Source organism: Heterodontus francisci, chromosome 3 (assembly GCF_036365525.1).
Source record: "Heterodontus francisci isolate sHetFra1 chromosome 3, sHetFra1.hap1, whole genome shotgun sequence".
Taxonomy (NCBI): domain Eukaryota; kingdom Metazoa; phylum Chordata; class Chondrichthyes; order Heterodontiformes; family Heterodontidae; genus Heterodontus; species Heterodontus francisci.
This window is the reverse complement of record NC_090373.1, coordinates 165,382,395-165,384,894: the sequence shown is the minus strand read 5'-3', so window position 1 is coordinate 165,384,894 and position 2,500 is coordinate 165,382,395. Positions and strand designations below refer to the sequence as shown.

Below are 2,500 nucleotides of genomic sequence, written 5' to 3'. Positions count from 1 at the left end.
ATTCAAAACCCTCTCTTTTCTCATTCTCTTTCAACACAGCCACCAGCAGCACACCAACAACTTGCTTTCAAACAGCGCCTTCAACTTAGCAACCCTTCCCTCCGCGCCAAACGGGATACAAAGACAAATACCAATTCAAGGCGGCTAACCGCAGCCAAGGCAACCAGCAGCCAACCACCGATTGAACTGCGCAATTGCTTCCAGAAGCTCAAGGGTCTACTGGTCTCCCTATCTTCTCCCTCTCAACTTGCTTCAAGCCAATGAGACCAGGAAAGGAGAGGGCACACCGCCATCAGCGCACTGACTAAGGGCAAAAAGCTTGCCCATTGCTTCTGTGGCTGAGTGCATGCCAAGGGCTGTGATGTGAGCAGCCTCTGCTGGCAGCAAAAGCCTACAGCACCTGGTATTCCCAGGCAGTCCCCCATCCAAGTACTAACCAGGCCTGAGTCTGCTTAGCTTCTGAGATCAGACGAGATCTGGCATTTTCAGACTAGTATGGCTGTAGGCAACAACTGCCTGCCTTTTTCTTTACTTCAAGCCATGCGGTGCCGTCACTTCTTCATTTTGCCAGTCTCTCTATTTTTTTCTTCCAAATCTTGCCCACCTTGCTCTCTTCCTTCCCCGCCTGCCACATCTGAAAACTACAAGCCCTATTCACGCTTCACCAGCCTCCAGCCTGCACTCTCCAACAATTGGGCGGCACAGTGGCGCAGTGGTTAGCACTGCAGCCTCACAGCTCCAGGGACCCGGGTTCGATTCTGGGTACTGCCTGTGTGGAGTTTGCAAGTTCTCCCTGTGTCTGCATGGGTTTTCTCCGGGTGCTCCGGTTTCCTCCCACAAGCCAAAAGACTTGCAGGTTGATAGGTAAATTGGCCATTATAAATTGTCACTAGTATAGGTAGGTGGTAGGTGGTAGGGAAATATAGGGACAGGTGGGGATGTTTGGTAGGAATATGGGATTCGTGTAGGATTAGTATAAATGGGTGGTTGATGGTCGGCACAGACTCGGTGGGCTGAAGGGCTTGTTTCAGTGCTGTATCTCTAATCTAATCAAATCAATTCAACATTCATCCCTTCCACGCTGCTGCCAGCAAACCCTGCACAAGCGGCAGCTTCACATTCAAAACCCTCTCTTTTCTCATTCTCTTTCAACACAGCCACCAGCAGCACACCAACAACTTGCTTTCAAACAGCGCCTTCAACTTAGCAACCCTTCCCTCCGCGCCAAACGGGATACAAAGACAAATACCAATTCAAGGCGGCTAACCGCAGCCAAGGCAACCAGCAGCCAACCACCGATTGAACTGCGCAATTGCTTCCAGAAGCTCAAGGGTCTACTGGTCTCCCTATCTTCTCCCTCTCAACTTGCTTCAAGCCAATGAGACCAGGAAAGGAGAGGGCACACCGCCATCAGCGCACTGACTAAGGGCAAAAAGCTTGCCCATTGCTTCTGTGGCTGAGTGCATGCCAAGGGCTGTGATGTGAGCAGCCTCTGCTGGCAGCAAAAGCCTACAGCACCTGGTATTCCCAGGCAGTCCCCCATCCAAGTACTAACCAGGCCTGAGTCTGCTTAGCTTCTGAGATCAGACGAGATCTGGCATTTTCAGACTAGTATGGCTGTAGGCAACAACTGCCTGCCTTTTTCTTTACTTCAAGCCATGCGGTGCCGTCACTTCTTCATTTTGCCAGTCTCTCTATTTTTTTCTTCCAAATCTTGCCCACCTTGCTCTCTTCCTTCCCCGCCTGCCACATCTGAAAACTACAAGCCCTATTCACGCTTCACCAGCCTCCAGCCTGCACTCTCCAACAATTGGGCGGCACAGTGGCGCAGTGGTTAGCACTGCAGCCTCACAGCTCCAGGGACCCGGGTTCGATTCTGGGTACTGCCTGTGTGGAGTTTGCAAGTTCTCCCTGTGTCTGCATGGGTTTTCTCCGGGTGCTCCGGTTTCCTCCCACAAGCCAAAAGACTTGCAGGTTGATAGGTAAATTGGCCATTATAAATTGTCACTAGTATAGGTAGGTGGTAGGTGGTAGGGAAATATAGGGACAGGTGGGGATGTTTGGTAGGAATATGGGATTCGTGTAGGATTAGTATAAATGGGTGGTTGATGGTCGGCACAGACTCGGTGGGCTGAAGGGCTTGTTTCAGTGCTGTATCTCTAATCTAATCAAATCAATTCAACATTCATCCCTTCCACGCTGCTGCCAGCAAACCCTGCACAAGCGGCAGCTTCACATTCAAAACCCTCTCTTTTCTCATTCTCTTTCAACACAGCCACCAGCAGCACACCAACAACTTGCTTTCAAACAGCGCCTTCAACTTAGCAACCCTTTCCTCCGCGCCAAACGGGATACAAAGACAAATACCAATTCAAGGCGGCTAACCGCAGCCAAGGCAACCAGCAGCCAACCACCGATTGAACTGCGCAATTGCTTCCAGAAGCTCAAGGGTCTACTGGTCTCCCTATCTTCTCCCTCTCAACTTGCTTCAAGCCAATGA

General features: G+C 50.8%; 2 non-coding genes across 2 annotated transcripts; both read right to left on the bottom strand.

The window, feature by feature from the left end:
- Positions 1 to 388: 388 nt before the first annotated feature.
- LOC137367375 (5S ribosomal RNA) lies at positions 389 to 507 on the bottom strand. Its single transcript, XR_010973870.1, has one exon. It is a non-coding gene; the product is annotated as a 5S ribosomal RNA (ribosomal RNA).
- Positions 508 to 1,506: 999 nt separating this feature from the next.
- On the bottom strand, positions 1,507 to 1,625 carry LOC137367374 (5S ribosomal RNA). The gene has a single exon (XR_010973869.1). It is a non-coding gene; the product is annotated as a 5S ribosomal RNA (ribosomal RNA).
- Between the last annotated feature and the right edge of the window lie 875 nt (positions 1,626 to 2,500).